The following is a 23,371-nucleotide window of genomic DNA, read 5'->3' on the forward strand; positions in this document are numbered from 1 at the left end:
CAGGACAGGAAGTAGCTGCCACACTTAAACTGGGTCATGTGAGGTTAAGGGCTTACAGAGGGTACCTACAATGCTCCAGGTGTATTTCCCCAAGGCTGGGAACAACGTGGATCATAATCTCCCTTACACCTGAAGGAGTGAGGGACAGAAGCAACTGCTGGAACCCCTAATAGGCAACTGGGGAACAGCTCCGCTGGCTGCATCAGTAATCTCCTGTTGAGACCCCACAAGGAGGCAGCCTCAGAATCACAGAATTGATGTCCCCTCCTAACTCCTTCCAGTACCAAGCTGGTAGATGTCTAATATCTGGGGGAAATAAAAGGCTTAAACAAAAGCATTTGCCAAGGGCCCAAATATCCTTCCTCTTCCTTCGTTAGGGCTGAAGAGGACCACCTGGGCTGTTTTCATGATTAAAGAAGACGTGACAGATGAGCTCTAGGGCTTCTTGATTTGAGGCTGGGGAGGGGAGAAAGAGGAGCTGATGTTTAAAAGACAGGGAACCCAACAGAACATCAGAGAGACAGTAGGGTCTTGAGCCTTGCAAGGCGGCTGTCCCAGCTGGAATCCTCACTTGCTTCAAAGGCTACTGATTAGTTGGTAGGCAGGAACCTACTGGAAGTTGCCCATTGCATTCAGCTGTGCTGAGGTCCTGGTCAGCTGGACAGAGCTGTTCCTGCAAAGGATTGGGCTAAAAGTCTGAAGGCGTGCATTGAAGAGAAGTGGAGAATGGGTGTCGGAAGCAGCAGGGAAACGCATTTGTTTGGCGGAGCCTTCTTTTGCTGGACACCAGAGAGCAAGGTAAAGGCCCCAGGGGGATATGAAATGAAGCGATTGGTGGGGAAGGTTGGTTTTAAAGAAAGAAGATATTACAGCATTTTTACATGGATGAGAATCATCAAAATGTGTTGTGTTATGTTTTTTGATCCCTGGTAAAAAAAGATATTTGGGAATTCTCTTTGTAATTTGTTTTCTTCGTTTTTTCTTTTAAAGATTTATTTATTTATTTGAGAAGCAGAGTTAAAGAGTGAGGGAGAGACAGAGAGAAAGGGCTTCCATCTGCTGGTTCGCTCCCCAGATGATCGCAATTAGCCAATCAGAAGCCAGGAGCCAGGAGATTCTTCTGGTCTTCGCACGTAGGTGCAGGGAACCAGGTAGTTGGACCATCTTTCACCACGTTCCCAGACCATTAGCAGATAGCCAAATCAGATGAGGAGCAGCCAGACACGAACCAGCGCCCATATGGGATGCCAGCGTCCCAAGCGGAGGCTTCGCCTACTATGCCATAGTGCCAGCCCCTGTAACTTGTTTTCAAAGATTAGAAATAACTTTTCTAGCTGTTTGAAAGCAGTCAGCACTGCATTCTCCTTTACTGATTGTATTGGGTTCCCTTCCACTCCACCATGTACAAACATTCTCTTCTGTAAAGTTTTTGGAACAATATTCTAAAATTACCCTAAGGAAAGGGAACTCTATTGTTTATGTTTTCAACTACAATGTGAACATTTTTTGAAAATTGAATATAGATCTCATAAGAAAAGCCATACAGAATATGTAACGAAGGGTCCCATATGGTCTTGCGCAAATCACAATACCATTTACTCAATCTTCCAGAATTTTCCCAGTAGATTCATTACATATTTTTTTACCATGGAAAGATTTCTGTTAAAGCACAGTGACTGATATTTTACACATGCACACACATTTATTCATGTATGTACTCAAGTGTCTTTTCATATAGAGATATATATATAGGTAGAGATAGACCCATATATATAGGCACTTCCAAAAGTTCATGGAAAATCACATTGAAAAATAAGTGTATTTTGAGGCAAGGAAAAAAATTGAAATTCATGCCTACAAGGGGTCTTTAAGAAGTCCATGAACATAGTTATTATGAACAAACTGTGCATGGATTTCAAAACCTTTTGCACCAAAATAAACATATCTTTTCATTCCATTTCATGAAACTTTTGGGAGTACATTATACATATGTGTGCCATGTGTATATGTGAATTGTATGTATGTATGTATTTTTGTCTTTTTAAAGATAGATTTATCTGTTTATTTGAAAGGCAGAGAAAGAGAGAGAGAGGGAAAGACTAACAGAAAGAGATATTGCATCTGTGGGTTCTCACACCAAATGCCCACCACATCTGTGGTTGGCCCAGACCCAAGCCAAGAACCCTATCTCGATTTCCCACATTGTCGCTCCCCCTCTTCGTGGAGGAACGACACAGGACCCTGCGCTGTTCTTTCGTCTGCTCGGCCCTCCCCGGGTTTGCTGCTGGTTCTTCCCGGGTTGGCTACTATCCCTTCCACCTCCGTGGAAGGGCGGTTCCCCCTGGCCGCTTTCCCCACTTCCGCAGGGGAGCGGCACACCGCCGGCCGGCTCTCTCGGGGGGCTGCACAGGTGTTCCTTCAGCTAGATGTTCCCCATAGATGTTCCTGGTGCATGTTGTCTCTCTCCTCCTTTATAGTCCTCCTCCGCCAATCCCAACTCGGCTGCCCACACGCCGAGTACGCTGCTCTCCTCCAATCAGGAGCAAGTCCTACAGTTTATCAGTTGAACTGGAGGCAGCTGTGCGGAAGCTGTTTACTTCTCTCCCAGCGCCATATTGTGGGAGAGCAGATGCATAGAATAAGTCTTAATTTGAGTAACTTAGTCTAGTCCGGATTGCTCCCCACACCACATGAGTAGCAGGGACTCAAGTACTTGGACCATCTTCTGCTTTCCCAGGTTCATCAGCAGGAAGCTGGAGAGGAAGTGGAGTAGCTGAAACTCAAACCAGCATTCTGATATGGGATGCTGGCATTACAGGTTGCAGCATAACCAGCTGCACCACATGCCAGTCCTGTGTGCTGTATTTCTATACAGCTATGGCCTTCTAAATAAGGTTGGCTACATGTCTAAATAATTAATTAATTTTGCGAAACTTTTTTTCTGATGGATAATGCATAGCACAAAGCAACTGAGGTTATCCAAAGATTATTGAAACATGCTTTTCAAATGGTTTGTGTATCTAATATGCAAAATAAAACATTTACTTAAGTAGTGATTGTTTTTTGAGCTGGAAAGTGCAGCATCTCTGAAAAGGGGTAGCTAGCAGACTTTGAGTGTGCAGGAGATGGAGCATAGCACAGAATCCTATGTGGGTGATGTAAAATTTGACTTTTGCATTGAAGGTCTAGGATATTTGAGCCATGCAGAGATGGGAAGTTGAGAAGCAGACCTCATGGAAGGAAAAATGGGATTTGTGATGGGAAGTGCACCCTTGGCATCCCAGGAGGCCCAATAGATTCACAAAAGAGCACTGTATGAGGAAACTTCCAGGAGAAAAAGATTCAGGTGTCACAAGTTTAAAGATGAAATATATTTTTTAAAGATTTATTTATTTATTTTAAAGGCAGAGTTGCAGAGAAAGAGGGAGAGACAGAGAAAGAGAGCTCTCCCATCTGCTGGTTCACTCCCCAAATGGCTGCAACAGCCAGGGCTGGACCTGACCAAAGCCAGGGGCCTGGAACTCCATCTGGGTCTCCTGTGTGGGTGGTAGGGGCCCAGCACATCGTCGGGGAGCTGGATCAGAAGTGGAGCAGCTGAGATTCAAACTCTTGCACATATGATATGCTGGCATTTCAGGTGGTAGCTTATCTTGCTAAGCCATAATGCCCTCCCCATAAATATACAGTATTAATATTCAATATTCAAGATAAGTTCATTTTAAATCTGAGCAATAATGGTGATATTACACTCATCGATGTAATAAAGAGTATATAGAAAGGTATATACTTATTGTAATATATAACTGTATTATATACTACACATAATTATGTATTGCGTGCAAATTCATTGTATACCTAAATTCAGTGAAGATGATTTAAAACATAATAGAAGGGTATGCAATTTCACAAAATCCTCCTGGCGTATTCCCTATCCCTGATTTAACATATCAGAAACAACTGCCTTTCATTCTTTCTGCTTTTGTTCTAGATCTCACTGCCACATCTTAAAACACAGCAGTTATTGCTCCATTTATTGCTTTACCATGTTTAGAGAGTGTCCATTCAATGACATTAAAGATGGGAACCTTAGCTTGTGTAAGTTAGTCTGCTTCACACACCCCTCTGCCTTCTCCTTCCAAGTTTAGTCTTTTTTTAGTCTTTATTTTTTTTTCTCAATGGCCATTTAACATTTTACATTCAAATCCCCTTTTTATTGAGTAAAGAATAAAATCAATCAAAAATGCACGAAATAAGTATAACAGAGCATGATTTTTCATCTCTATACTTATCTCCAATCCAACTCTCTATCTGATACTTTCAGAAGTTAACTATTATTCCACATTGTATGTTTATTAGTCTTTGACTTGTGGCTTGGTTTACTGTTCTACCAGACACTTGTAACTTTAAATAATGAAGCCTTTACTTTATCATGGTTTTGGACCTGACATTCATAGACTTGCACAGAATGCATTTATCTATGACTTGTTTTTCTGCTCAATTTTTGTCTGTGAGGTTTATCCAAGTGGTCATGTATTGCCATATTTCATTTTGAATTTCTTTAAGTTCCAAAATAGTCTTTATACCTATCCTGTTGCTCATGCACATTTGTGTTGATTCCAGTGTTTTTATGAAAACAAATAATGCTAAGTGTATGTTCATATTCTTGCACATGTCTCCTTATGCACAGGACTTCCTCCAAGGCAGAGATCAGAAACTATGTATGAAAGGAGCCAGACAGTGGCAGGCCACATTCTCAGACTGCTTGTCACATATTCTTCTTTGACACATCTTTTGTGAAGCTGCTTGTCATATATTCTTCTGCAATTTTTTGTTTATTTGATTTTTACAACTACTTACAAATGTAAAAAAAAAAAACACCCTTAGCTCATAGGCTGCACCAAAGCATTCCCCAGGCTGAGCTGACCCAGACAATAATTTGCCAACCCGTGCTGAAAGCTTTAGTTTTCAGCCATTTAAACATGAGTCAGAGTAAGCAAAAATATTGTGTATCACAATCCCTGTACACATACATGTACAAAAATAAATATGTTATATGAAGCCATACCAACTTCCTATGATATGGCCATTCTATCCCTTTGAAAAACGTTGTATCTATTAGTGATTAATTTTACAGACCACTGGCACCTTCAGACTTGTCATGTGAAAAACACTGCATTGGGAATGGAAGTTTTGGCTGCAGAGGAATCCAGATCTTTACCAGGTAACAAAACGCTTTTCAGAGTGGACACAAATTTGTAGCCCCATCAGAAGAGTGTGAATTATTTGTTGCATGTAATTTCTTTTAAAGATTTTATTTATTTATTTGACAGGTAGAATTACAGACAGTGAGAGAGAGAGAGAGAGAAAGGTCTTCCTTCTGTTGGTTCACTCCCCAAATGGCCGCAACGACCAGAGGTGCTCCCATCCGAAGCCAGGAGCCAGGAGCTTCTTCCAGGTCTCCCACATGGGTGCAGGGGCCCAAGGACTTGGGCCATCTTCTACTGCTATGTCAGGCCATAGCAGAGAGCTGGACTGGAAGAGGAGTAACCGGGACTAGAACCAGTGCCCATATGGGATGCAAGTGCCACAGGCAGAGGATTAACCTAGTGTGCCACGGTGCTGGCCCCATGTTGCATGTAATTTTGTTGGAATTTTATGTTATGGTTTTCTGTTGGAAATGAACGTATCTCATCTTAGTTTTTACTTTTAAAACTGTTTATTATATTAAAATGCACACAGTGTGAAAGTTTCCAGTGTAACTATCTCTAAAGGTACAGTTCAGCGGCATTCATTGCATTTCACACTGCAGTGTAATCATCACTACTGTGTGGCTCAAGTGGAACTGTGTGGGCATTGAACACTGCCTCCCCAGCCTCCCCTCATGGCAGCTACTGGGAACCACTTCCACCTTCTCTCTCAGTTTGGCTTCTCCAGGGGCCTCAGATGAAATCACGAGCAACTGTCCTATTGTGGCTGGCTTTCCATATCGTCCCCAGCTTCACACATATTCTAGTTTATGTGTAAAACGTTAGTTTTCTGAATTTTAATGATCTCAGTTGCTTTTTAATGTATTTTTTCTATTGACATTTCCCCTTTTGTGATGTTTTTTGCCCTTTCTGTCCTTCTTTCCTTCCATCTTGAGCTATTTTATATATTCTTTATTCTAATATTTTTTCAATTGTTAGAACTCCAATGTGGCTAGCATTGGTTGAAGGTATTTTGTAAGATGAGCAAAAGCATAACAACTTGGGATCTCTCTAAATTCTATCTTAATATATATATTTGGGTTACCTTTAAGGGGGCAAATTTGATGCTTTAACTCACCAAGGAGAGAAGGTTTGTTATAGAGTCCCAACAGTTTATTGCTGTTTCTCCAAAGTGTTGCAGCAGCGTTGGGGATGGAGGGGGACGTTCTCCCGTGCAATTAATAAAGCGGCAGCTTCACAGCCCCATACTCGTGCATTACCAACTTCACATTTGTCCTGTGAGATTCTCCTTTCTTAAAAAAAAAAAAGCCTTAAAATTGTATCAGCTTCTGACACTCACAGCTGCCTACGTTCACCTTGATGGCTGTGTTCTCTAATAGCTCCCTGAGCCCTATCCTGAACCCTGGACTTGATACCTTCTCTTCTGTGATTGGCCAGCCTTTGAAGATGACAGTCAAGGTGAAGTTTACCAGTTTCAAGAAATAACCTGAAGGCAAGGACTAGTTTCAGAGTTCTGATGACCTCTATCAGATTCTTGCTGTCACTTCATTATTGGCTTCAAAGGATTTCTTATTTTCCTAACAACTTGATGATGTATTTACAAATATTTTTCGAAGTGTACTTTGTTCAGAAAGTTCAATTGCTTCAAGTGGGTGATTGGTCAGAGTATCTAAAGTGATGTTGTTGAAAACGGAAAACTCTACACTAATAAAATTTAGCTTATATGTCCTCAGCTATTAGTCTATATAAATTATCTTGAGGCTGGTGCCGTGGCTCACTAGGCTAATCCTCCACCTGCGGCACCAGCACCTGGGGTTCTAGTCCCAGTCGGGGCGCTGGATTCTGTCCCGGTTGCTCCTCTTCCAGTCCAGCTCTCTGCTGTGGTCCGGGAAGGCAGTGGAGGATGGCCCATGTGCTTGGACCCTGCATTCTCATGGGAGACCAGGAGAAGCACCTGGCTCCTGGCTTCAGATCGGCGCGGTGCGCTGGCTGCAGTGCACCAGCCAGAGCAGCCATTGGGGGGGTGAACCAAAGGAAAAAGGAAGACCTTTCTCTCTGTCTCTCTCTCATTGTCCACTCTGCCTGACACAAAAAGAAAAAAAAAAAAAGAAAAAAATTATCTTGACTCCACGTCAGGCTAAATGAGAACTGTTGAGCTGACCTCCTACACTTATCACCCAATTTCTACAAGGTAGAACTCACATTGGCCATTCTATAACATTTATATTATTGTAAGGCCATTTGGGTTCTGTCTGGAAGTTGATTATGACATTAAAAGCAAATAAATACTGGGGCGCCGGATTCTGTCCCGGTTGCCCCTCTTCCAGGCCAGCTCTCTGCTATGGCCAGGGAGTGCAGTGGAGGATGGCCCAGGTGCTTGGGCCCTGCACCCCATGGGAGACCAGGAAAAGCACCTGGCTCCTGGCTCCTGCCAGGATCAGCGCGGTGCGCCGGCTGCAGCGGCGGCCATTGGAGGGTGAACCAACGGCAAAAGGAAGACCTTTCTCTCTCTGTCTCTCTCTCTCACTGTCCACTCTGCCTGTCAAAAAAAAAAAAAAAAAAAAAAAAAAAAAAGGCAAATAAATACTATTTACAATATTAAACCTTTGTATGATTATTAACTGCAGAATTAAATTTCATAATTTAAGCTATAAATGTAAGTCCTGTTTATTGTCACTTAAATCTTATAGTTCATCAAGTGCTCAGCACGCTACCATGTAGAAGCTTAAGCCAAACTAGTTTTAAAAAATTGTATGTGTGTGCATGATCCTGCCATGTGGCCTATGCATTGAGACACCATGTCTCATATTTGAATGCTTGAGTTTGGCTCCTAGCTCTGGCTCCTGATTCCAGCTTCTTGCTAATACAGACACTGGGAGGTAGTGATGATGGTTCATGTTGGGTTTCTGCCGTTCATATAGGATACATAGATTGAATTCCTTGCTCCTGGTTTTGTTCTTGTTCTAGCTCTGGCTGTGGGGGAAATTTGGGCAGTGAACCAATGGGACCTCTCTTTATTACTTTGTCTCTCTGCCTTTCAAATTAAGTTACTAAGTGTATCTTTTACATAGTGAGTGATATATAAACAATATATATGTATATACATTATATAGACACACACACACATATATATATAAAGTCAATCTCCTTTATTTTCAGAGTCCACATTTGTAAATTTGCATATTTACTAAAATTTATTTGCAATCCACAACTGAATACAGTCATGTTTTTATTAATAATGAGAACTAGAAATTCATCATTAGATAATTTCATGGTTATATAAACATCATGGAATGTCCTTATACTATGACATCACTAAGCTATGGAACTTTATTGGAATATCATTTTATATGTGAACCCTTCTTGACTAAAACATCATTAAGCAGAACATGATTTTTGTAGTATTTTCTTGCTCATTCAGGGGCATGTGCAAAGCAGTGCAGATTTGCTGTACACACATGTTCCCAGTTAAAGTTGAATGAGAAAGTGCTCAGGCTTCTTTAAACTCTTATAATGTAGAACAAGTATTCTTTTTGCATCTAGTTATTGCAACATTTTCCACATCTACGCCCCCAAGTACAGTGTTGAAATGCTCTCTATATTACCAAGTACAAGAAGGTTGTGATGTCTTTACTAAGAAAATGCATATGCTAGGTAATTTTCATCCAAGCATAAGTTATAGTGCTGTTGACTGTTAGTTCCATATTAATGAGTTAACTGTATGGTATAAACAGAAAGAGAAAAAGAAATTCACTGACACAAATGTTAGATTCCTCCAGAAAGTGCTAAAGTCACATCTCTAGTGCATATATATTGAGGTTTGGAAAAGATAGCAAAATGGCTTAATTTGTGGAGTCATGAGATGATGACCAATAAAGTATAGTTAGCAGCACTGTTGTGAGACTAGAAGCCAAAAATATTTACAGTCATGTTATACTAGATCAGGAGAACATTGGCTCTCCTGAAGTAGTGCTGGGTGCCATGAACACTTCAAAAGTGAAACATGCATGAAAAATGTAAAACTTTCCAGTGAGACAGATTCTGCAGATCAAACAAATTAAATTAAAAATAGCAGCTCAGTGTTACAGAGGCAAAATTATGTGGAAAAGCAGGCTTTTCAATGCTTATAAGAGTGGCTTATTTTACCAGGAAATAGACAAACTAACCTGTATACCACAAATGACATTTCAGTTGATGAAAATGTGCCCACAGGCTCAAGGGAGCATAATTTTGTATTTCTCCTACAAACAAAGCAGTGATTCAGTATTTGCTAATTCAATGTTTATGAAGATCTTATAGAATACTACTGTAAAAAATGAGAAATGAGCATACATATATACAAGGGTTTGCAAAAAGTTCATGGGAAAATAAAACTAAAAGATATTTGTTTTGATGCAAATAAATTTTGAAACTCATGCATAGTTTTTCCATAAAATACACATTTTATGAACTTTTTGGAGAGTCATTATATACATGAAGTTCAAAACATTTTATACCAAAATAACAGTACCTTTTTATTCCATGTTTTTCGAACTTCTGAAAGCTCTCATAAATATGTCTCTATATTTATATGTGTATGTAACCGTCTTTCTATCAGTCTATATTATGTTGGGACAATTGAGAAATTTTTATATGGATATGATTGATATTCAATTACATGCAAACATTATTTTTAGGAGAAACATTTTTAAACTACGTTGAAAATGTTCTTATTTTAAAAAAGTATACAAAACATGTATTGGTGGAATGTCCAGAACGCTTCTGGTTGATTTTAAAATAAATAAACAAAACAATTGAAACAATTAAAATGACTAAATTTATGTCTTTCTCCCATCTAGGAAATTATTTTATACTTAATTTTTTTTATTTTTTATGTATTTGAAAGGCAGATAGAGAGAGGGAGGAAAAGAGACTGCTTTTCTGCTGGTTAACTCCCCAAATGCCCAACAATAGCCAGAGTCAGGAGTCGTGAACTCCATCCTCCTGGGTCTCCCAGGTGTATAAACAGGGCTCAAGTGCTTGAAAGAATTTCTGATGCTTCCCGGGTGCATTAGCAGGAAACTAGAGTGGAAGCAGATGCAGAAATCAATCCCAGGCACCCCAATATGTGACGCAGGCATCCCAAGCAGCAGCTTAACACACTGTACTGTAATACCCACCCTCCACTGTTGCTAAATCATCAACTACATCTTACTTTCACTATATATACCCTTCATTGTCCTTTACACTTTTTTTCATTTTTTTTAAATCTTTTCTCTATCAGACTTTTGAGACCCTACATGGACTCCCATTTATGTCTCTTAAATTGTATTTCATATTTTTTTCTTATGCATTACAGTTTGGGCCTATTTCCTTGAATATTTTTCTTTATCTTCCAATTCTTCTACTGCTTTTTTTGGTGATTTTTTTATTTAAGCAGCTATGTTTTACATTTTATATAGTTCCTATTTTTCTCCATTGTTCCTTTTCACAATGGTCTGCTCTTGTTTCACCAATATAATATTTTTGAAAAAATCTCTGAAATATAATACATATACACATATGTGCATGTATGAACATACAAAACTTCATGGAAAAATAAAATTGGAAAGGTAAGTTTATTTTGGTGAAAAAAGTTTGAAAACTGGGCTGGCATTTTGGCATAATGGGTTAGACTGCCACTTACAATGTGAGCATCCCATATGGGCACCACTTCAAGAACCAGCTGCTCCACTTCTTTTCCAGCTCCCTGCTAATGTGCCTGGAAAGGCAGCAGAAGATAACCCAAGTCCTTGAGTTTCTACACTGCTGTGGGAGACCTTGAAGAAGCTCCTGGTTCCTTACTTCAGCCTGGCCCATCCTAGCTGATGCAGCCATTTTGAGGAATGAACCAGCAGATGAAAGATCTCTCCCTCCCTCTTCCTCTCCCTCTCCTTCTCCCTCTCTAACTCTTCTTTAAAATAAATACAATTTTAAAAAAATTGAGTTTTTTCCATATATGCATTTCCAGGATAATTTTTAAGGGTCTCTCCTATATGTGTGATTGTGCATACACGTGTGTGTGTGTGTGTGTTTGTATGTGTATGTGTTATGAAGGTAACCTAACATGTATGCCACTCTCTGCTCCAGAACTATGAGCAGGCTGCCATTGTTAGTGAAACTGGTGCCATCTTATCTGAGGTGCCATCTTAAGCCTTGAGCGCCATCTTGTACAATAAGTTTTGGTCTTCCAAAACTTGCTTCAGTCAGGTGACCAAATGGCCCAACCATACGCACTGCCTTCACCAAATCCAGTGGAATTTGCTGAGTTTACTTCCTTCTCTCTGCTAAGCTATAATAAGACCTGTCTTCCTAGTATAGGCTGCTCTTCTATTGTGCATGGAAAGACAGCCTGTCTGTTTTTGATAATAAACCTTTTCTTTATTCTGGTGCTAGGTATGTTTTGTGGTAGCCATGACTCATTGGTGCCATGACTCAGATCCAGGCTCTCCCATCGACCCTGCTCTCCCTGCAGGGATGTGAGCTGCTTTGGGATCCTGGATTTCTGCCAACAAGGAAACCACCCCCAGACCTCCTTCTTCACTGACAAAAATGATCTGTGATTTCCATCCACCCATCAGCCCCCCAAATCCTGAGGTAAGAAAGGGAACAGGAAATTTTCCCACTGTGACCTCTGCCTCGTATCCGAGTCCTGGTACCAGGCACCACAACTCCTCTGTGAGTTATTCCCCAGGTGACAGTGGGTGCAGGTGATGACCGCACTCCCTGCTCCCTTACCACCCTTGTCAGACTACCATGATCTCAGGGACCCCTCGGACCCCTCAGATTGCTAAAGTTGCTTCCTCATCCCACATTGCATCTGACTCTCCTTTTGGTTCTCTCCTAAATAATCTTGCTCCTCTCAAATTGGCCCCATATCTCAAACACCATCACCTCATCTTTCTTTGTAATCAGGCATGGCCCATGTACGACCTTGACTAGCAGTCCAAATGACCACTTAATGGCAATTTGACCCCGACATTATTTGTGATCTCTACCACTTCTGTGAGCATTCGGGAAAGTTGAAGGAAATTCCCTATGTTCAAGCTTTCTCCTATTTCTGGTCTAAACCTTCTCTCTGCACCTCCTGTTCCCTGGCCCAAGTCCTCTTGGCCACTAAGTCTCCTACTATAAATCCAGAGCCAGGGACAAAGCCCCTGCATTCTGTATTCGATCCTGAAGATGAACCTGCACCTTACCACCCCCCACCACAGGCACTGGCTCAACCCCTTCTTACTCAGGCCCCAGCACAGTCAACTCCCACTCAACAACCTCAAAGCCCATCATCCACTCCAGCACTGTCCACCCAGGCTCTCACTGTCTCATCAACACCTCCCCTTCCTGGCCAAAAATTCCAGGAGGTGGCATCTGTTTCTACTCCCTCTGTCTCCTGCTCACCCTTATCTCAAAACCAGCCCTTGTCCATTTCTGCTCCCCCTGCCTTATCTCAAACCCAGTCCTCACTCTGACTTTTGCCCTCCCCTGTTCTTCTGGGCCAGCATACTATTCTCACCCTGCCACCCCTGCCTCAAGCCCTTGACGTCCCTTCTGTCCCCAGTCCCCAAGTCCCTCACTTTTGTGTGGCAGCTAGGGAGCCTCCTCCATGTTGCTCCTTTTAGAGGTGGTAGGAAAGGAGGGCAGAGTCAGGGTCCATGTCCCTTTCCCACTTGCTGCTCTCTCATAAATCCAAAACTGGGTTTCTTTACCTCTAACCCAACATCATACATTAAAGAGTTTCAATATCTAACCCACTCCTATGATCTGAATTTTCACGATGTCTTCATGATCCTCTCTCCAATAGCCTCCTACTAGAGCCATGAAGGCAGGTTTGAGAATAGGCCCATTTCCATGTTGATGAGACCCATCAGACTGATCCTGCCCATCCCATAGGAGCAGATGACGTCCCTGAACAGGACCCCAACTGGAATTACAACTCTCCTAATGGCATAATGGACAAAAATTGTTTCATCATCTGCTTATTAGCTTATTTCCCCCAGAAAGTCTATAAAATTATGATAATATAACCATCATTTCCATTGCTTCCTTGTCTAGCCCACCCGGAGCCTCATTTCTTTGAAATTATACCATATAGACTTGTATCAGCAGTTCTATGCCTGGTCCATATGTTATGGTGATCCTTTCCTGCCATCTAACATTATATGACTACTTAGAGTTCCTTTTACAGGCTAATCCCTCTGTCCTCAAAAGACTGGTGATATTTCTCTCAGTCTTGGTTGTAATCAGTTTTGCAGCTTCCCTCTTATTGGTGGTGATCTTAGGAACTGCTCTAGACCATGATGCTATGTCTGTTTACCGGTTCCAAGAACAACTCCAACTACTAAAGGGGAGGTCACCAGATCCAATTAGACTTCAGCAGATGCTATTAGGGGCTTTCAACATCAGAACACATCACTAGTGGGTGTAATGCTACAAAATAGATGAGCTTGGACCTTATAACAGCTGAAAAAAGGGGAATTTGTGTTGTTCTGGAAGAACAACGTTGTTATTATGTTAATCAATTGAGCCAGGTAGAACGAAATATAAAAAGGCTCCAACAAATTGCCATATCTATTAAATCTGTCCTAGGGTCCAGAGAACCTCTCCTCTCTCCCTTCTTATGCAGTACGCTCATCACTTGGTTAATGCCACTCCTAGGACTATTGGTTGCTATTCTCGCCCTGGATTTTATACTATCTTGCCTGTTTAAGTGCTTACAGGTGATAATGGAATGAATCAAAGCCTTCACCAGCCAGGCTGTCAACCAAATGTTACTACAGGGATATATTCAGCTCCCCACTGTGGAGATCACAGCTTGAGATGTTGTCCCATACTAGCAGGGAGTGACTCATCATCCTATGTCATTCCTATGTCAGCAGGAAGTAGCTCAGAAGACAGATCTTCATCCCTCCAACCCTCCTGGGCTTTTGGGGCTGATTTAATCCTGTACAACATTTGCTTTATTAAAAAAAAAAAGGAGATAATGTTAGTGAAACTGGTGCCATCTTATCTGAGGTGCCATCTTAAGTCTCAGGCTCCATCTTAGGTTCTGGCCCAGTCGCCATTTTGTACAGTAAGTTAGTTTCAGTCTTCTGAAACTAGTTTCAGTTTCCTGAGTCCTGCCTGGCTTACGAGAAGTCAGGTGACCAAATGTCCCAACCATACGTGCTGCCTTCACCCCACCCAGTGGAATTGGCTGAGCTTCCTTCCTTATTTCTGCTAAGCTATAACAGGCCTGTCCTCCTAGTAGAGATGCTGTTCTCTCATACAGAGAGCACAACCTGTTTGTTTTGGCAATAAATCTTCTCTCTATTCTGTTGTTTGGTGTGTTTTGTGGTGGCTTTTCAATCATGACTGGCATGTTAGAGCATATGGATAGAAAAAAGATAAGCTGGTTGTGCCTCATCTCTTCCCCAAATACTGACATTAAGTCACTGTTTAAAAATATTTATTTAGCAATCAGCATTGTGGAATAATGGGTTAGGCTGCCATTTACAATGCTGGTATCCCATATGGGTGCTGGTTCAAGTCCTGGCAGCTCCACTTCTAATCCAGCTCTCTGCTATGGCCTGGGAAAGCAGTGGAAGATGGCCCAAGTTCTTGGGCCCCTGCACCCACATGGGAGGCCCAGAAGAAGCTCCTGGTTCCTGGCTTCTGATCAGCTCACCTGGCTGTTGTGTCCATTTGGGGAGTGAACCAGTGGATGGAAGACCTCTCTCTCTCTCTCTCCCTCTCTCTGTCCATAACTCTGCCTCTCAAGTTAATAAATAAATCTTTAAAAATATTCATTTAAAAGGGAAAGACAGAGAGGGAGAGGGAGAGAGAGAGAGAGAGAGAGAAGGAGAGAGAAAGAGAGAGAAGGAGAGAGAGAGACATAGAGAGTTCCCATCTTCTGGCCCACTCTTCAAATGCCAAGTTCCCATCTTCTGGTACACTCTTCAAATGCCTACAGTAGCCAAGTTCAGGCTGCACCTGCGAGTCAGGATCTCAGTCCATATCTCACACATGGGCAGAAGGAACTCAACTACTTGAGGTACGCCTGCTGTCTTCCAGGGTCTATACTAGTAGGAAGCTAGAATTAGGAGTAGAGCTGAGACTCAAACCTAGGCACTCTGATGTAGGATGCAAGTTTCTTAACTGCTGGGCCAAATTCCTGCTCTTATCAGTAGGCTTTAATCTGGATCTCTAACCTCTATACAGTAAAATAATTTATTTTATTAATTTATTATTTTTATGGTGTACCCATTCTTCTTATAGGAAAAAAGTCAAAATGTTACAAAAGAATATAAGGTACAAAGGAAATGTCCTCTTCTCTCTCATGTTGATCAAATCCATTCCCTCTCAGCAATCATTGTTTTATGCTGTATGATGTGTCTATTGAGGCATTTTCTGCAGATATATCATATACATGATTTATACTTCTATTTTATATCCTCATGACAACAAAAATTGAATCATACTGTTTCTGTGACTTGATATTTTAAAATTTAATAATATTAAGTCAGTATTTTGGTTTCTCTGTCTGAATATACGCCTGTAGACAAACATGCTTTCTTTTCTGATTTGGGTCATTTTATTATGATACTTAAAACTAATCTCAAGTTTTTATAAAAGTTGAAGAGTGGTACCAAGAATGCCTGTTTGAGAGTCCTGTTTTTTAAGGAAACTCCACACTATTTTTGTTAATGGTTGTGCTAATTTACATTCCCACAGAAAGTGTAGCACATGAATCCCCTTTTCTCTGCATTGTCACCAACAATTACATTTAACCTTTTAAAATTTATTTATCTATGTATTTTTGTATTTAATTGTTCATTTAAAAGGCAGAGAGACAGAGGCACACATAGTTAGGGAGGGAGTTTAATCCAATCTAGTCACTTCACAAAGACCCTAGCTTCAGATGCCATGATTAGACTGAACTTCCAACCTAATCCGATAGCCATTAGCATTAATCCATTAAACCTTAAAATTGACATTGGGGCTCAAATGCAAGCATAAATTTGGTAAGACAAGTCCCATTCAATTCATAACACTCTCCAAAAGTCTGCAATGACCAGGACGAGCTGGATTGAAACTGAGAGCTGGGAACTCAACCCAGATTACCTAGATAGGCAGCAGGCACTCAAGTACTTGAGCCATCACTCCTTCCTCCTAGGGTCTACATTAGCAGGAAGCTGGTATCTGGAGCCAGAGCTGAGTTTTGAATCCAGGCACTCAAATATGGGACACAGGCAACTTAACCAGTTTCTAAACCACCAGGCCAAATGCTTGTATCATAGCTCATCTTTTGTATACATGGCATAATAGGTATGAAGTCAGGTTTTATTGTGGTTTCAAATTGCATTTCTCTAGTGACTAGTGATGCTGAGCGTTTTTAATGTACTAGTTGATCATTTGTATTTCTTCTTTTGCGAACGTTTGTCCAGGTCCTTTGCCCAGTTTTTAATCTGGTTATTTGTTTTCTTGTTATTGAGTTCCTTATATATTTTCTCTACTAATTGCTGTATCAAATATGCAGTTTGCAAATATTTTCTCCCATTCTGTGGGTGGTCTCCTCACGTTTTCTTTTTTTTTTTTTTTCCTCTATGAAGCAAGTGTCACTATAGCTTATCTCACAGTATGGGTAGCAATAAGAAGGAGATAAGGGTATTTTATGTGGCATAATTTTTAAATCATTTATCTTTTTTCTGAGTTCTCAGACTCTCTGCACTTGCCACTGTAGATCTTGGAACGTCTCTGTACCTCAGCCTGGAGGAATAGCTTTCACTTCCGCTGCAGCCATCTGTTTTGATTTTCTGCTGAGATTCTTTCTCTCCTCTCTGAATTTGTCCACACTGAGAATCTTCATGCATTACATGTTTTAGAAATGTTTCTGGTTTTCTCCTGCATATGCTCTCTACTCCACTTTTATTTAAAGAAAGTATGATCTACTTTTAAAACATAGTTATGTTATAACTTCATATTTACATACATGTTTTACAGTTCACAGGGGATATATTTTAATTTCACTTTGATCAGCGAAGGACATGAATTCATTTCCTAAAATTTAAAAAAGGCTATTGAAGTAAATGCATTTCAATTTTTTAAAAAAGATTTATTTATATGAAAGGCAGTGTTAGAGAGACAGGGAGAGAGAGGGAGAGGGAGAGGGAGAGGGAGAGAGAGAGGGAGAGAGAGAGAGAGAGAGAGAATGAGTCATCCATCTGCCAGTTCACTCCCCAAATAGCCACAATGATCAGGGCTGGACCAGGCTGAGATCCAGAGCCAGGAGATTCATCTGGGTCTCCCACGTGGATGCAGGAGCCCACACATTTGGGTGATCCAGATCACCAGGCTTTCCCATGGCTTTCCTAGGCCACAAGCAGGGACCTGGATAAAAAGTAGAGCAATTGGGGCACAAATCAGCACCCATGTGGGATACAGATGTTTCAGGCAGAGGATTAACTCACTAAGCCACAACACTGGCCCCTAAATGCATTTTTCCTAATTCATAAATTGAACAAAGGATATATCCAGGGGCTAACTGTCCTTGGGTTTGGACTTTGACCCGCTGGGTTTCAGGTTCTTCACTCACTGGAAGGTAAATTCAGCTATAGTCCCCATTTTGACATATTGTGACTCTGTCTGTCCTTAACCAGCTTTTTCTATCCATTGTAGACATCTTACCTTCATTTTTAATGAAGAAAATAGATTATTAAATATCCTTGATAAGATATGTAAACACCCAAATATTGCATGCTTGCTGTGGAATGGTGCAAATGCAATAGTCTGATATGAAACTTCAAATCAAGATGTTTAAAGAATAAAACGGCCCATAGTCAATGTCATGTTTTGTCATTTTCTCTGTAGGAAGAAAGGCAATAAAAGTATCTGTCTACCTCCTGAGAACAGCCAGAGCACACAGTAATATTCATAAAGTGCTTCCAAGAAGCAGAGGGCTGGCCTAACGGTGAGGAAGATCAGATGAATATGGAAAGTGCTCTCCTGTGATAGCAATATTCTCCCAAATGACAAGTCAGGGAGGTGTTCAGGAGGCCCTGTGTCCTGTCCTGATTATTAACAAACTGAAATGGCCCTTTGCCTAAATGTTTGCAGTCACAACCCAAGGCAATAAGATTTAGCCTGAACCAGCTGAGATCACTTCCATGCTTCATGATCATGTATTTCTATAACACTAGCAGAATGTAATTAGATATTTTTTTAACACTGAAAATAATTTCATGTATTAGGAAAAGGCCTCATTGGCATGGCTGGACTTTTGGTATTAAAAATATTATCCATGTTTAAATGACATCAGTTATTATCAATAAGTATTACACTGGTGCATTTGGGAAGGGGGAGATGAAAGCAGTTTTTATCTCATTAGCATGTCTTCACTGTTAACTGTTTGTAATATTAGTTCCCTTTGATCTTCCTTTTGATTATAGTGTGCAGAGCTGATATAATCTGTTATTATTTCCATTAATAACTAAGTATCTCTTGTGGTTGACAAGGCAATTTGTTATTATCAGGCTTCCTTTGTGCAGTGCAAAGAGGGTTACATGCACTCCCCCACCCACCCTATGTAAAACAACAAGCGTTTATCTGCTCTCAGCAGCCTGGAGATGCTGCGCCCTCGGAGTGAGTCTGTGAATGCTATCTTGCAAAGAACGAGCACCTTGACAGTGACATGGGGAGTGAGGGGTGCAGATTCTAATCTGAATACACTTTCTGCTTCGAGGGCTTTAGCAAATTGGGCAGTGTAGCCCTAACATATTTTGCTGACCCTGGTTTGCTTCCTCGAAATTTAAGGTGGACAAGAGAAAGGGGAGGGAAGAGGAGATAATGGTGGTGAAGCTCAAGTTTCCCTTGCAACAAAGTTGCAATTTCCTCAACCTATCCTCAGTATTTGGAGCCCTCACAACTTGAGTTTTGGCAGATTATGAAGGTGAAAGCTTTGGAACTCAAGAGACTTTATTGTCAAGTTTCTATATTTGTCTAGAATTTAACGTGTTTCTGCCATCCCGATTCCCAGAGACTGAGCTGTTTGACAAACTTTGACACATACATGGATAATTCTCTTCTGCTTGCAAAATGACTCCACCTCCAAGAATACTGCAATGGTTGACTCATTAGGAGAAGAAAAACCACGAGAAGAGTTGAGTTCAAGATATGACAACTTCACGTCTTTTAAATAGAATAGGCCAATTTCAAAATACAAACTTTTCTACGTGGATTGAGTTGACACTCTGTCATCTGTCAGCAGATGTTTTCTTTTCTTCTAAATATATTGGTTTGCAGCACAGATTATATTCTCAGAAGCCTTGCTGGTCCCATGAATTCAATCAGACTGACTCCAGCAGCTGCACAGAGAAGGTGAGGGAATTATCGAAAGTGACAAAGTTGCAGGCAGCAGCTGACAGCTACTCAAATTTCCAAGGCAACTTTTGGGTGTGGATACAGGTGCTGCTGCATGAATAGATGTTAATGATTGCTGCATGTAGCCATGGAAATGTACTTGGCACCATTTTTGTGGTAAAAAGACCAGAGAAAGGAAGGACGTGGGTGAGTCAGAAGGTCCTATCATATATTTCAGAGCCTGGTTGCCCCTGAAATTGTTGGAGTGTTTTTTGATGCTCTTTTGTCCTATAAGTAACTGCATTCATGGTAGAGGGCCCTGGAAGTTGAACACATAGGTTTTTTTTTTTTTTTTTTTTTTTTTTTTTTTTTTTTACAGGCAGAGTGGACAGTGAGAGAGAGAGACAGAGAGAAAGGGCTTCCTTTTGCCGTTGGTTCACCCCCCAATGGCCGCTGCAGCCGGTGCGCTGATCCGAAGCCAGGAGCCAGGTGCTTCTCCTGGTCTTCCATGGGGTGCAGGGCCCAAGCACTTGGGCCATTCTCCACTGCCCTCTCGGGCCACAGCAGAGAGCTGGCCTGGAAGAGGGGCAACCGGGACAGAATCTGGTGCCCCGAGAGGAACTAGAACCTGGTGTGCTGGTGCCGCTAGGTGGATGATTAGCCTAGTGAGCCACGGTGCGGGCCCTAGCTCTTTTTTTCATCCATCTTGCTCGTATTAGTCATGCATTCTCCAGGCTAGGTTAGAGCAAGATAAACCCCTTATTCCTAGAGCATCCACTATAAGAATCTCTTTAACTAGCCTGGTTGACTGCCTGGATCTTACTTGGCTGTACTAAGCAGTGTTTGCTCACTCCCACCTTAGTAACAAGCAAAATCGGGAAAGCAGCTACCTTCCTCTGAATGCCTAATTATGGTGCTTTCCTGAGCCATAATTCAGGATGACTTGTATTTTTGCTGTGTAAAAATGTTAGCACAAATAAGAATGAGGCCATTAGCCTGAGGTTGTCTCTGTAACTGGAATCCTTCTGCAAACAAACTAAAATTGTATTTAGAGGCATTTCTTGTAACTGACTTAAAATTAAAAAGATAAAAAGGAGACCTAGTGAAAGACAAACAGCCAGTAGCTGATTGGTTACTTACATCAGCCCATGCCAGTGCAGCAAACACCCAAATGTAGCCAATCAAGTAATTTATTTTGTTCCTTTCAGAGTTATTTATTTACTTCATAGGTGAGGTGGAGAAAGAGAGGGAAAGAGAGAGAGGGAGAGAGGGAGAGAGGGAGAGAGGGAGAGGGAGAGGGAGAGGGAGAGGGAGAGGGAGAGGGAGAGGGAGAGGGAGAGGGAGAGAGAGAGAAAGAGGGAGGAGATTCTATGTGTTGGTTTACTCCCCAAATGTCTGCAATGGCTGGGGTTGGTCTAGCCTAAAGCCAGGAGCCAAGAACTCCATCCTGCTCTCCTGCATAGGTAGCAGGGACTCAAGAATGTGGGCCATCATCTGCTGTTTTCCCAAGTGCATTTGCAAAGAGCTGGATGAGAAACGGGGCAGCCAGGACTCCAACTGCTGCTCCAACATGGGTTGCCTGTGCTGCAAGCAGTGGCTTAACCCACAGTGCCACAACCCTGGATCCTCAAGTAACTTATTTCTGTTAAGCCTATAACAGCTCACTGCCCAAACTACTAGAGTGCAGCTCTCTGAAACCTCTTCCAGTTTTGTGTGCCATTTCAAACACCATCGCTTTTCTTTTAACAAAAATGACTGATTAGGCAGACATTTCAGGACTGAATGAGCCAAGACAAGTAGAAGGTTTTCTTGGATCTTGTTTTTCCTACACAACCTAGAATTAGACAGCACTAAGGTTTTATTCCCATTAATTTCAGCCTCTCTGCTTTTCACACATCCAAGCAGTTCTAGACCACCTACTTTGTTCAGGGGACACCTTTGAGCTCCATGTACCCTGGCTATTGCCCTCTGAGATAGTCTGACCCCTGTTATTATCTGACTAATTCAGAAATAATTGGTAGCCTTAAGGCCCCTTCCTGCCTCCTTTATAACTGGTTCATAGAAACCAGAGTAGATCTCTTGGTTCTTAAGAACCAGCATTCAGCTGTGTGCAGGAACATCTTGTTCCATTTGTTGCGAGGTACGGAATTTACCTTCTGGGAAAGTTGCACACAGTTGTTAATGTAACTCACTTTCCCATACTAGAAATCTGTCTCAATTCACTAATTTTATCTGTCCCTTCACAAGGAAGGAAAAACCACTAATTGTGAGGTGTTGGCAGAGGTTTTTCAGGCCATAAACTGAAGTCTGACCCATGTTTTTCCAGAATACAGCTTTAGGAAGTAGATATCATCATTCTAATTTCAAGAACAAAGAAACCGTGTTCAGAGAAGCTGAATAACTTCCCCACTGTCAATGCATTATGAGAGCCAGAAATATTTTTGAAAGGCAAATCCAACATGATTTACAGTAATACATATTTACCTACTGTTTTCCCTGTTGCTTTATCTCTTGAATGAAAGAGAAGAAAAAAGTATAACATTTGTAGTGAGTGGGCTTAGGGAGATTTTTGGAGTGCTGAACTTTTTGACAAGAAATAATTCGATTTTTACAGTTTTAATCATAACCATTGTAGGAAATGTCAGAGAAACTGAGCAAGACTGAGAGTATTAAATGTAATTATTTTGTTGAGCTATTATTACAATGACAACATACCAGAGAATATTATTTAAAACCTACTTCAGTATAGAATAAGCATACATTGATTGATGTGACTTGTTTTTCTTAATTGTTTATTTCTGAATTTTTATTTTATTTGAAAAGGAGAAACAGAGCAAGAGTGAGAGGTCCAATGGTTCAATCCTTATTCCACAGGTGTCTACATCAGGCAGGACTGGGACAGGCTGAATCTATGACCGTGGAACTCCAATTGGGCCCCTCATATGGGTTGAAGGGACTCAAGTTCTTGAGCCATCATCTGCTGCCTCCCAAAGTGTGCATTAGCAGGAAGCTGCATCAGAAGGAGAGGAGACTGAACTCAAACCAGGCACTGTGATATAGGATCTGGGTGTCCCAAGTGGCTATGTAACCACTGTACCAAAGACCCAGCCAATGACTTCCTTGTTTACCAATATAAAAGTATATTCATTTTGGTGCCAGCATCGTGGCATAGCAGATTAAACTGCCACCAGTATCCCATATGAGAGCTGGTTCGTGTTCCAGCTGCTCCTCTTGCAATCCAGCTCACAGCTATTGGCCTGTGAAAAGGAGAAGAAGATGGCCAAAGTATTTGAGCTCTTTCTATCCACTTGGGAGGCCTTGGTGAAGCTCTTGGCTCCTGTCATCAGCCTGTCCCCAGGGCTGGTTGTTGGAACCGTCTGGGGAGTGAACCAGTAGGTGGATGATATTTCTTTGTTTCTCTTCCTCCCTCTTCATCCCTCTCTGTCACTCTGACTTCAAAATAAATAAATAAATCTTTACATATTTATATATGTTAATCTTTAACTCTGAGCCATGTAATCTGTCATCTTGGAAATTCCTGTCTATGAGGAAAGTTGGAGTGCCCCCGCATGATTTGATCATGCCCCTCTCATGGATGGTTCAGAAGAGCTGGTGATTGGCCTTGAAATATGCCACCAACACGCTAGAGCACAGTGCATTGGACGTGGAGGAAGATGTAGTTTTGCAAACATGTTCTGGAACAACTCACATGCCCTTAACAAAGTTCCAATTTCCTTAAAAGCTAGACTTTAAAGGGATACTGTAAGGATTAAATGCTATAGATATGTGAGTAAGTCTAATAATATTTTCTA

General features: G+C 41.3%; 1 long non-coding RNA gene across 2 annotated transcripts; it reads left to right on the top strand.

The window, feature by feature from the left end:
• The first annotated feature begins 419 nt into the window (after positions 1-419).
• LOC149128598 (uncharacterized) lies at positions 420-11,141 on the top strand. Of its 2 annotated transcripts, none has more exons than XR_016213379.1 (3): positions 420-798; positions 5,135-5,221; positions 10,932-11,141. It is a non-coding gene; the product is annotated as an uncharacterized LOC149128598 (long non-coding RNA). The 2 variants fall into 2 exon arrangements; XR_016213378.1 differs by lacking the exon at positions 10,932-11,141 and adding an exon at positions 5,331-6,911 and having other exon boundaries at positions 422-798.
• Positions 11,142-23,371: the final 12,230 nt, after the last annotated feature.

Source organism: Oryctolagus cuniculus, chromosome 1 (assembly GCF_051225735.1).
Source record: "Oryctolagus cuniculus isolate XC-2025 breed Fujian yellow rabbit chromosome 1, ASM5122573v1, whole genome shotgun sequence".
Lineage (NCBI taxonomy): Eukaryota > Metazoa > Chordata > Mammalia > Lagomorpha > Leporidae > Oryctolagus > Oryctolagus cuniculus.